The sequence below is a fragment of the Schistocerca cancellata genome, chromosome 6 (assembly GCF_023864275.1).
Source record: "Schistocerca cancellata isolate TAMUIC-IGC-003103 chromosome 6, iqSchCanc2.1, whole genome shotgun sequence".
Lineage (NCBI taxonomy): Eukaryota > Metazoa > Arthropoda > Insecta > Orthoptera > Acrididae > Schistocerca > Schistocerca cancellata.
In genome coordinates, this window is record NC_064631.1 from 646,725,684 (window position 1) to 646,738,593 (window position 12,910).

Here is a 12,910-nt window from a genome sequence, read left to right on the forward strand (position 1 = left end):
AAGGTAATAAGTATTATGCTGTTTTATTATTGGAGTGTCCTGAAAAGTATGTCAGTACAGGTTCAGTCAACAAAGCATCTGGCGTGTGTTCTTGTATTAGAGTGTAATTTTGGTTTTCTTGCACAATTATAGTATTTCTAATTTTCTTTTATCACGTCAGTATAAATGGTATTTAAAATTTCTTGTCTTGTTGAAGAAGAACCGTGCCAGATGTGTACGTTGAGTCATACTTCCACACACAGAACAGCTACACTTGTGCTATGTTGGCTTCGTAGATTTTATAGTTGCTGGGGACTTAATTAATTAACTGTGTTAACGAAAATTTTCTTACATTCTTTGTTGTCATTCTAAGCAGTCAGATTGCGTACTAAAACTAGTCAGGGCCAGCCGTTTACGAAACTGCGTAATCGGACATACAGCTACTAAAAATATTTGCATTCTTATTTTTTTTATAATTAAGCCCCCATGCACGTGGCGACCCTGCCAGGATCGTCCCTTGGAATTCTTCTGATTGTAAAAATAGTAGACAGTAGTATTGTAGTAGTAATTTGTAGTTTAGTAATTGTAGTCTATTTTGCATGTGTAGATTTTGTAATTGTCATTCTTCGAATGGTATTTTCTTTGTTTTAGAATTTGATTTGTTGTCTTGTATACACGTTGACGATTTAGTGCAATTATTTCAATTGTTCGTCAATCGTGTTTGAGGGAAATATTTCGTGTGAATGGTATTGTTGAAGATAAGGAGTCATTGTGTATAATTTCGTACAGTGACGAGTTTTGTATATTTTGTTAATGATTACGCGATCAATGAAAAAGGCAAAAATGATGAATAGTGAGAATAACGAAATTGTTGACATGCGAACTCGCCAACACAGGACAGCAGTATGATGGATAATGAAGTGGAAAACAATGTAATAATTCGGGAAAATAGTCTGGAACCATTTAAAAATTTTTCTCAATCAGAAAATTCACAGAATACGAGATTAACGATAGAGGATTCTGAAATAGTATCGAACAGAGATAGCCTTACAGCTATGCAGAAGGAAGTTAGTTTTGTGGGAAATGTTAGGGGCGAAAAGAATTTCGAACAACTTAACACGGAGCAGTTGATGAGTGCAATACTAAATTTGGGATCTCGGTTAGAATCACAAATGGGAACAATGGGATCACAGTTACGATCTGAATTAAAAACAGATATAGGAACAATTAAAACTGAGATAGGAACAAATAAAACTGATATGGGAACAATGGAAACACGGTTAGACTCACTGGGATTGCAGTTTAGATCTGAATTAAAAACGCAGATGGGGACAATGGAAACACGGTTAGATTCACGAATAGGGACATGTTTCAAAAATATGAAAGATGAATTAAAGAAAGAAATCAGAGAAGAGGTACAACCGATTTTGAATGCTCACAATAATAGATTAGTTGCAGTAGAGATTAGACAAAGGGAACAGGATAGAGAACAGGAAGAAAGAGATCGCGTGATAGTACAGAAATTTTCAGAGTTAAATTTACAACGTGCAAAAGATAAGGAAGAAATATTTGAGAGACTCGAGGAATCTGTAGCAAATGACAGATTAAATAACCTAACACAACAGTATGAACAGTTAACTACTAAATGTGTTAATACTGAAACCCGAGTCGCGACACTTACGGAAGACGTAAATAAACAGAAAGAACAAATAGGTGATTTATCGGAAAGAGTTGAGGAGATTTCAGATATATTGACAAGTCTTAGTTTAAATGGGGACAGAGATTCAGATGATACAGCACCATTGCCATTTGCAGAAACCGAAGAGTACCAGAACATAAATAAGCATGTTGAAAATCAGGGAAAATTTAATGAACGCGTTAAAAGGGAAGTTGAGGCATTACGAAAGCAAGTCAAACAAATCGAAGGCGAAATTGTAGGAAAAGACAGCAAAAGAAATTTGGAATCACAGATAGCAGAGGGGTTTGAAGAAGATAATTTGTTTCATTTACGGGATGCAACAAGAGAGCTCCAGGCGCGCGAACTTGACAATAATCGACATTGGGACTGGGACAGACGCGGTTGGTCTTTGTCGCCACGAGGCGAAAACTTTGACTATAAACACTTTTTGACTGTTCGGAAATTTAAGATCTTCCGCAATTCTAAGAATGACATACATCCATGTTCATGGTTAGATCAATTTATGTACGCACTTCCGCCAAATTTGCCACTAAGTCACAAACTGAAATTTATGTGCAGCTATTAAAGTCCTCAGGGGATTCACTACTCTTAAGTGAATATGTGCCGTAGCGAGCATAGGGCCCCGAGCTGTAGTGGTGCTATTTCTCTTTTAGTTTTCTGTACCGCTGCCTACTCTTTCACTATTCTTTGCATCTATCGAAACAACTCTTCAACTATCACTCTATCTAGAGAGCGTGTAAACAATAACCGGATATGACTGTTTTACCCAAAAGTGACTTTGGAATTTACCGTGTGGACTTACTGTATCTTCAGCAGCATTCATTCGTAGTTTAAACGAAATTTTACCTGTTTATCTTCGTAACAATGTTATTTCATATGTTGACGACATTCTTTTTAAACGAAAATCGGTCGACAACTCTGTTTGGTTAGTTTGTATTCCTGATGAGTGTGTTAATAAGCTGATTTGGTATACGCATTTCAGTTATGCACACTCTGGTCCCAGAAAATGCTTTCATAAATTACGAGAAAATTGCTACTTCAATAATATGAAAAAACGTATTCGACTTGTTCTTGCCAAATGCAAATTATGTCAAAAGGCTAAGCCGCCGACAGTTTCTCACAGAGCACCGTTGTTTCCTATCATTCCAGCAAAATTAAAGGACATGGCTGCAGTTGATTTGTTCGGTCCAGTGGTTCGATCTACTAATGGTTTTGCGTACATTTTCGTAGCAGTGGAGTTGACATCAAAATATGTGTGTTTTACACCGTTACGCAAAGCAACAGCTCGTTCAGTATCTAATGCTTTCATTAACCATTTTCTTAAAGAAGTGGGTCATGTTGATAAGGTTATATCAGATAATGGATCACAGTTTCGTTCTAAAATTTGGCTTCGTACTCTACGGCGTCGTAAAATTAAACCAATCTTCATTTCACTTTTTCACCCCCAATCTAACGCTTCAGAGAGATGGATGAAGGAAATCAATAAATTGTGTCGTCTTTATTGTCATCAGAATCACAGAACTTGGGATCAGTATCTTCATATTTTTCAAAACATTCTGAATGAACTTCCTAATGATTCAACTTCTTTACCACCTATACTGATATTAAAAAATAAAGCACCGACAAATCGCATTTCTGAAATCATTCCTTTTCCGCCTTCACGGAAACTGCGGCATTCTGAAGTTGTGAATCTGGCTCTACAAAAAATTGCATCTGCGGCTGCTAGAAGAGAGAAATCAGCTAAGCGTCCTGGTCGTTTAAAAATCTTGTCAGTTGGTCAGAAGGTGTTAATTAAGGCTCATCGTTTGTCTCACAAAGGAAAAGGCTTGTGTCGGAAATTTTTTTTGCTTTATAACGGCCCATATAGAATTCGCAAAATTATTCATGATAACACTGTCGAAGTAGAAACTCTTAAATCACGACGCTCTAAGGGAATACATCATATATCTAACGTTAAAATTTTTGTGGAATGATATACTTTTGAAAAATTTTTGTAGAATGACATACTTTTGAGAAACTAACAGTTGTATGTAAACACACGGAGAGTACAAGGATACCGCGCTGTGTTTTGGCGGCGGCATATACTCAAAGCAACAGTCAAGTCTGCGCGCCGCACAAGGCAGTCATTGACCGCAAACAATCACTTCCTACGTCACGCGCCTACAGCTGATCGAGCGCTCAGTGCGAATGCTCTGACAGCCGTAAATAAATACACAGTCTAATTTCTCCGATTAAAATCAGTATAAAGCTATAGTAACTTGATGAATTCTGTTATTAACATTCAGTATTTTTCAGGATACGGTTCTATAAAATATTTAAGAACTTCAGGTAAATTCTGTGCGTGTCCGACGTTAAGACGACTTGCTATCGAGAAAATTTCAGGAAAAATGTCATTTCGAAGAAGACAGTAATAAACTAAAAAGGTAATTATTAATTGAGTTTATTTTTCAGGTAACATATTTCCACTTAGGTACGTACTTTAGACGTAATTTGCTGCTCGCGATTACGTGATTCATGCTTTGTGCTAATTACATGTTCAATGAAATTACTTGTGAAGCGACGTGCTTGCGTACGTTAACTGATTTTGACAATGATTAGTAATGAACTGGATTGTTACTTGTGTATATTATGCATCGCTTGGCTGCACTACTTTTTCACTGATGTCATATTTTTAATTATGTGCCTGCTGTGCCTATTTATTTAAATTATAATTGTCACCTGATTAATTGTGCTGATGTGGTTAGGTATGTAAGTTATACCTTGTGATTTATCTGCTTGCGCCTTCATGTTTACTTATTAAGATACGATGCTAATGACCTGTTTAGTACGTAAGATATATGTTTACTGCTATGCGTATGGATTGCACATTTACACATTTCTGCTGTTGTCATAACTATACTTTAATTTGGTATATAGCAATGCTGATGTACAGTGTACAAACATAGAGTTTAGGTTACACTATGGTACTAGTTACAGATTGTTCGCTTGGCAGAGCCTCGTTGTAAGAATTGTGCTGCATCCACTTGTTGACATTCTGTTCACTACTGGTATATTTACTCGCTGTTGCTTGCCTTGCTTACGCTCAGTGCCTTATATTTTTAAGATAAGAAAATGAACTGCTATAATTCGACGAACGACATTAGTACAAGAAACTTCATAGAAGTCATATGAGCTGGAGGTTTTATGAAAGCTGTATAAATGTATGCCAATAGGAAGGAAGCTAACGACATGACATACCAACACAGTTATTACACTGCATTTTTCGTGAGCAATTGAAATAGGAAGTGACACTTGACACAAGAAATACTCCACATGTTTGCTTCTGTTTGCCATAATTCTTGAAGTGGTGTACACACTGTGAAATATTAGGATCATTCACACTCCGTAATCGTACTTAATTACTGAGAGTTATTCGAACTAAGTCTGTTAGAGGTCATGTATGCATTCTTTGTTTATAATTCATAATGAGTAGAAGATTTTGGTCAGATGGATTACACAGAGGTTGTGTGTTGACAGTGTGTCTTCGGATTGTATGGGATGAGGAGGTTTGCATTAGGATTTTATCTGTACTCGATCGAGGAGACTGACTAGAGGAAAGAGTTGTTATGGAAGTGAAATGATACTGGCAATAAGGTTTATATGTATCGACGTATTGAAGAGGTATTATTGAGGTATTGAGATTATATGAAGTTGATTGGAGTTTTGGTGTATAAGAGGTAAAGTAAGTGAGGTGCATATTTTTTTTTTTGTTGTTGGTCTATATGGAACAAGGAGGATGAAGATAGCAGACTAGAACACTAAAATGGAAGGAAGATTGTCTACACACACTTTGTTAAATCACTAAGCAGTACGTACTTTTTTTTGGAGAGAGGAAGTTGCATATCTTGGCACACTGACAGTTGTTCAGCAACCGTACATTTTGATCTGGCTTGGCAAACATTGGTCTTGACATGATGACTATGACGTTGACTTAACTATTATTGACTGTTATACATTGCTGCCACTATTACTTGATACACATGATGAACATGAAATTTTGACAGAAGTGCATGTACACAGTTAACACTGTTCAATTACATAGTAGTACTTAATGTGGATGAAAGATGAGTGAGTGTGTTTTGTGTGTTTTCCTTTCCTAATCTTACCCACCTATCTCCTAAATATTATTTTATTTGTTTGTAGTGGCTTGCACTGACACCCATAAATATTATAGGTTTACTAATGTTTGTGTATTTGTAATAGTAATATGACAATTATCTGATATCATTTGTGTGTTTGTTATGATTTGTATGTTTAGTGTAAGAGCATTGTAAAAGCATTTGTATGTGCATTCAAACTATTGTTCATGCTTGAACTGTCTGATTAGTGATGGTGAAATTATGGACTGTTACTTGTACTTTTTCTACATGATTGGTGCCACTAGGACATGTTTAATTTCTGCTAATGAACTGTGTGATCAGTGATAGTGAATATTATGGACTGCTGTCTGCACCTACTCAACAATGCTGGGTGCCACTGATGAACTGCTTCTACTAAAATGATGTCACCTGTTGGAGTCTGAACCTACTTCAACATTGCTGGGTGCCACTGATGGACTGCTTCTACTGAAATGTCACCTGTTGGAGTCTGCACCTACTCCACAATGCTGGGTGCCACAGATGGAGCTACTTCTATGAAAATGATGTCATCTGTCGGTGTCTGCACCTACTCAACATTGCTGGGTGCCATTGATGAACTGCTTCTACTGAGAAATGTGACTTGTTGCTGTGTGTACCTCTTCAACATTGCTGGATACCACAGATGGAACTGCTTCTACTGAAATGATGTTACTTCTTGCTGTCTGTACCTCTTCAACATTGCTGGGTACCACAGATGGAACTGCTTCTACTGAAATGATGTTACTTCTTGCTGTCTGCACCTACTCAACATTGCTGGGTGCCACTGATGGACTGATTCTACTGAGATGATGTCACCTGTTGCTGTTTGCACCTACTCAACATTGCTGGGTGCCATTGATGAACTGCTTCTACTGAGAAATGTGACTTGTTGCTGTGTGTACCTCTTCAACATTGCTGGGTACCACAAATGGAACTGCTTCTACTGAAATGATGTTACCTCTTGCTGTCTGCACCTACTCAACATTGCTGGGTGCCACTGATGGACTGATTCTACTGAGATGATGTCACCTGTTGCTGTTTGCACCTACTCAACATTGCTGGGTGCCATTGATGAACTGCTTCTACTGAGAAATGTGACTTCTTGCTGTGTGTACCTCTTCAACATTGCTGGGTATCACAAATGGAACTGCTTCTACTGAAATTATGTTACTTCTTGCTGTCTGCACCTACTCAACATTGCTGGGTGCCACTGATGGACTGCTTCTACTGAAATGATGTCACCTGATGGTGTCTGCACCTACTCAACATTGCTGGGTGCTACTGCTGGAACTGTCAACTACTTGTTGTGAATATTTGTATAAACTGATTTTTTGTGTATTACTGTTTGTGAAAAGTTATAAGACTCTTACCTGCTCATATTCGTCATTGCTGACGCTATCGATTGAATTGTTTAACCACATGATATTCGTGTAAACTATTATGTAAAGTCATATGTATGAAAGAATTTGTATTCCTTACTGTATTTTATATATTAGGCTATTGTAAGGTCAGTGCAAAGCCAAAATTTTATCTAGTTATATGATATTTACGTATTAATATTATCTTTTATTTTTGTCTGTATTTTTTTTGACGAATTTGGTGGTATTTTCACCACCAATGCTGGCAAAAATACCATCAAATTCTAGCCCATGGAGGAGGGGCATATTACGTGCATTGGGACTTAATTATAAAAAAAATAAGAATGCAAATATTTTTAGTAGCTGTATGTCCGATTACGCAGTTTCGTAAACGGCTGGCCCTGACTAGTTTTAGTACGCAATCTGACTGCTTAGAATGACAACAAAGAATGTAAGAAAATTTTCGTTAACACAGTTAATTAATTAAGTCCCCAGCAACTATAAAATCTACGAAGCCAACATAGCACAAGTGTAGCTGTTCTGTGTGTGGAAGTATGACTCAACGTACACATCTGGCACGGTTCTTCTTCAACAAGACAAGAAATTTTAAATACCATTTATACTGACGTGATAAAAGAAAATTAGAAATACTATAATTGTGCAAGAAAACCAAAATTACACTCTAATACAAGAACACACGCCAGATGCTTTGTTGACTGAACCTGTACTGACATACTTTTCAGGACACTCCAATAATAAAACAGCATAATACTTATTACCTTCATATATATTGGCGAAAAGCACTCAGATCATTACAATATCTCCATTGGAATAACATCTGCTATCTCTCCCATCAAATAACTGCATAAAACATGGGACAACACTCTCCACTACCACATCTCACTCTGACTTCAGCTACAAGCAGTGTCCACCACAACTTCTCGGCAAGAACTGCCTGTCGCTACGTCTCAATAATCACTGCCAGTGGAGGCGGCGGAACAATACTCTCTGGCGCGATTTCTGGCGCTGTGGCTCAGTGTAGCCACCTTTCACTGTTGATCACTGAAAGCATGTTGCCTGGTCAGACGAGTCTCGTTTCAGATTGTATCGAGCGGGTGGACGTGTACGGGTATGGAGACAACCTCATGAATCCATGGACCCTGCATGTCAGCAGGAGACTCTTCAAGCTGGTGGAGGTTCTGTAATGGTGTGGGGCGTGCGCAATTGGAGTGATATGGGACCCATGATACGTCTAGATACGACTCTGACAGGCGACAGGTACGTAAGCAACAACAAGGCCACCCGTCACGGGAACCTTCGTTCCTACTTCAGCAAGCCAAGGGTTGCATCTTTAAATTTCACCCGTTGCCAGCATCCTGACATTGAGATCCGGACATCTTTGTACCCAAGGAACTACAGAATTCTGCTCATATCTTGTTACGTACCGATTCTGTCAAATAGTTGTTACAAATACCGCACACTCTCCCTTGTCTCGTAGTGTCCTGTATGAAATTCATTCAATCAATCAGCGACATGTCTTCAATAACCGTCAGTTCCGGTTTTTTTCCTTTTTTTTCTTGTTTTTTTTTGTTGATAAAATTGGTTCTGAGTTCTGTGACATGCCTTATCTTAAGCAATGAGATGGTTTAGTTGCCGCAAAGTTCTGTTTCTGATCCACAGCTGCCATATCCTGCCTGGCTGTCGAAGTTGTCATTTGTGGTCGATATCACATCCCAGGCGGATCGACAGAATTTGAAACTTCAGGGAAAGGATAACCTCACCTGTTTTCTCTACAGAATCAACGCATTTGAGAGAAAGCTGTCACTGTTTGAAGAACAACTGCAAGGAGAAACCTTTTTTCATTTTTATTTTGAAGTATTTTGTGCTACAATCTCACAAGACGTCAACCTTCAATTTCCGAAAAGTAATTCTTCGTGAATTGAAGAAACATTTTTTTGAGGTTTTTCTTTTCTAGAAATCGTCCGATTGTAACCTTGATGATGCGCCAGCTGAACTAAAATACGAGATTATTGATTTACAAGCAAACGTCTTGTAGAAAGAGAACCACAGAGTAGGAAAACTACTTCAGTTTTACGATTGCTTAACTGATACTGGGTTCCCGAAAATGAAGAAATTTTCCGCTGGTATAACATCAGTAATTGGCACAACTTATATCTGTGAGCAAAAAGTGATCTACAGGGTGTTACAAAAAGGTACGGCCAAATTTTCAGGAAACATTCCTCACACACAAACAAAGAAAATATGTTACGTGGACATTTGTCCGGAAACGCTTACTTTCCATGTTAGAGCTCATTTTATTACTTCTCTTCAAATCAAATTAATCATGGAATGGAAACACACAGCAACAGAACGTACCAGCGTGACTGCAAACACTTTGTTACAGGAAATGTTCAAAATGTCCTCCGTTAGCGAGGATACATGCATTCACCCGCCGTCGCATGGAATCCCTGATGCGCTGATGCAGCCCTGGAGAATGGAGTATTGTATCACAGCCGTCCACAATACGAGCACGAAGAGTCTGTACATTTGGTACCGGGGTTGCGTAGACAAGAGCTTTCAAATGCCCCCATAAATGAAAGTCAAGAGGGTTGAGGTCAGGAGAGCGTGGAGGCCATGCAATTGGTCCGCCTCTGCCAATCCATCGCTCACCGAATCTGTCGTTGAGGAGCGTACGAACACTTCGACTGAAATGTGCAGGAGCTCCATCGTGCATGAACCACATGTTGTATCGTACTTGTAAAGGCACATGTTCTAGCAGCACAGGTAGAGTATCCCGTATGAAATCATGATAACGTGCTCCATTGAGCGTAGGTGGACGAAACTAAAATGAGCTGTAACATGGAAATTAAGCGTTTCCGGACACATGTCCACATAACACCTTTTCTTTATTTGTGTGTGAGAAATGTTTCCTGAAAGTTTGGCCGTACCTTTTTGTAAAACCCTGTATAGTCAGCACATCGAACGAGACTAATTAATGTAAATTTAAAACCGGAGTGGCCGAGCGGTTCTAGGCTTCAGTCTGGAATTGCGTGACCGCTACGGTTGCCCTTACTTTTTATGCATTGCAACCACTAACCCAAGACTAACACGGATGTATTATGTCCTTAGGATAGTTAGGTTTAAGTAGCTCTAAGTTCTAGGGGACTGATGACCTCCGCTGTTAAGTCCCATAGTGCTCAGAGCCATTTTCTATTGATTGGATGCAGCAATACCAAATCAATTACTGATGACATCTCGAAAGACAAAAGTCTATTTCACAAATCCCACCAACGTTTTTTGCTGCTTGGTTTGTGAGATTCGGATATGTGCACTGTAGAGCATCTTTTCGCTAACGTCGGTTTCTTTGATAACTTTTTTAGTAACTAAATATGTTGGTTGCCCTTACTTTTCATGCATTGAAACCACTCACCCAGAACTAACACGGAATTCTGACCTTAGGGTCTTGTGTTTTTTTTCCCCACAGCTTTCGTTCTGATCAGCAGGTGTTGTACAGAATGGTGATGCGGCCCGAGCTCGTCATTTTGTCAGTTGTCCGGCCCACTGTGCAAAAACTTTGGTGACCTCTGTTCTAGAGAGTTAATGTAGCATAATCTGCCAATATAATGCTTAAGTAATTGACGCATTGGAATCTCAGTATTTGTTCCTCTAAATTTTATGCTCGGGTTCTCACAGATATTATTAATTGGTCTAGCATCCAGTATTAGTTTAGTACTTCCCCCAGCTTTCGCCACAGCCAACGAGGGATTGCGATATCGGCTTCTGAATGGTTCAGTCCTTCCCAGTTTGTCATTCTCATTATCTGTGCGCACTTTGATCCAGGAATGGCGTATGGAGGTGCCTATCATTGCTACATTTCCAACTTTTAGCGGGGCACGGATCTGCCATTTAACTATCTCAGCCCGGATGCCTAAAGCTCCTAGGACCCTACAATCATTCACTGGCAAAGTGGGCAGCTTAATTGTCTGACATAATTCTTCATATAAGCCACTAGAAGTAACTCTTGCTGCAGCAGCCGTGTCTGTTGTCACTGCGATATGTACATACCCAACCATGATATGAACAACTGACTGCCGTACGGCTTGTGAAAGAGTGTGACAGTTTGCATTGTCGCCAGTCACTTCCTTCTATACATCGTTACCCTTGTCATACCGTACTAAGTTAACCTTTTTCTGTCTGCCCCATTCGCGTTCTTTGACCGACCACTTGAACCTAAAAGTGGTTGAATTTGGTTTTCCGACTGTTGTCCATGCGGTTGGTTAGTGACCATAGCACCGTTTCCATTCGACTTATCGTTGTGGACATTATTGTTACTCACTCAATTACGGTTTGTGTGGTAGTTAACTGACTGATATTGCCACTTTGGAGCAACACTGCTGTTTGCAAAGCCAGGATGAAATCTATAATTTCGCATTTTCTGTTTCCTATGAGTGAAGTAGTTTTGATTATTATTCATACTGCTATTATGTGGCTGTTGCCGGGCCATCCATCACCAATCAGTTGATGTTTATAATTTTCAGTATGGTGTCTGTTTCCATCATGCTTACTGTTAAACGAATTAATAATGTTCTTCTTTCCAATTTGACAATAATCTTTTCCATTTTCACTAATGGTATCAATAAAATCTAATATCGACAAAAATTCTTCGCCAGTGGATTTGGGTATGTTAATTAACTTTTCGTAAGACGAATCGGGAGTTTAGCTTCTCAAATTCTTGACACATACTTTTGTGAAATGCGATTGTCGCAGTACCGTCTGTTTTATTCAAGTATTTTTCAAATATTTTCTTAAGTCCTCGATGAGCTTGGAAAGGCAGACCTCTCTGCACAATCTTCCCTGCAGAACGGCTGACCAGTTATTAGATTTCCGGAAAGATTTTGACACCGTTCCTCACAAGCGACTTCTAATCAAGCTGCTGTCCTATGGGGTATCATCTCAGTTGTGCGACTGTATTCGTGATTTCCTGTCAGGAAGGTCGCAGTTCGTAGTAATAGACGGCAAATCATCGAGTAAAACTGAAATGATATCAGGTGTTCCCCAGGGAAGCGTCCTGGGACCTCTGCTGTTCCTGATCTATATAAATGACCTGGGTGACAATCTGAGTAGTTCTCTTAGGTTGTTCGCAGATGATGCTGTAATTTACCGTCTAGTAAGGTCATCCGAATACCAGTATCAGTTGCAAAGCGATTTAGAAAAGATTGCTGTATGGTGTGGCAGGTGGCAGTTGACGCTAAATAACGAGAAGTGTGAGGTGATCCACATGAGTTCCAAAAGAAATCCGTTGGAATTCGATTACTCGATAAATAGTAAAATTCTCAAGGCTGTCAATTCAACTAAGTACCTGGCTGTTAAAATTACGAACAACTTCAGTTGGAAAGACCACATAGATAATATTGTGGGGAAGGCGAGCCAAAGGTTGCGTTTCAGTGTCAGGACACTTAGAAGATGCAACAAGTCCACTAAAGAGACAGCTTATATTACACTCGTTCGTCCTCTGTTAGAATATTGCTGCGCGGTGTGGGATTCTTACCAGGTGGGATTGACGGAGGACATCGAAAGGGTGCAAAAAAGGGGAGCTCGTTTTGTATTATCACATAAAAGGGGAGAGAGTGTGGCAGATACGATACGCGAGTTGGGATGGTAGTCATTAAAGCCAGGTCGTTTTTCGTCTATTTACGAAATTTCAGTCAACAACTTTC